This window comes from Odontomachus brunneus, unplaced genomic scaffold (assembly GCF_010583005.1).
Source record: "Odontomachus brunneus isolate Ranch 3 - 2012 unplaced genomic scaffold, Obru_v1 Obru_scaffold_105, whole genome shotgun sequence".
Lineage (NCBI taxonomy): Eukaryota > Metazoa > Arthropoda > Insecta > Hymenoptera > Formicidae > Odontomachus > Odontomachus brunneus.
Genome location: NW_022639555.1, coordinates 71,986 through 72,328, shown reverse-complemented (window position 1 = coordinate 72,328; position 343 = coordinate 71,986).

The following is a 343-nucleotide window of genomic DNA, read 5'->3' as shown; positions in this document are numbered from 1 at the left end:
TTGTGCGGGAGCGCACCTCTCCGGTATGGATGTATATCAGTTGGACACGGGGCAATTGGACACAGTCCAATCACAAGTCGCTGTTCCAAGGGACTCTACAAATGTCTCTAATCATACGGTGCTGTGATTGGCTGTGTCCAAATGCACCGTGTCCAAGTGCACCGCTCCCCTCCGGTATAGCGACTCGGGAGGAAGGCGGTGTGGTGTTGGGTCGCACCACGCCGCTATAACGGGATGGAGGCTGGCTGGGGTCGGATTCTCCCCCCCCCTCCCGGTCCGGAAGGCGTCCTTCAAACAGGCGGAGGCGGTGTCTTGCGGAAGTGACACGCAAGTAGTTCCCGTG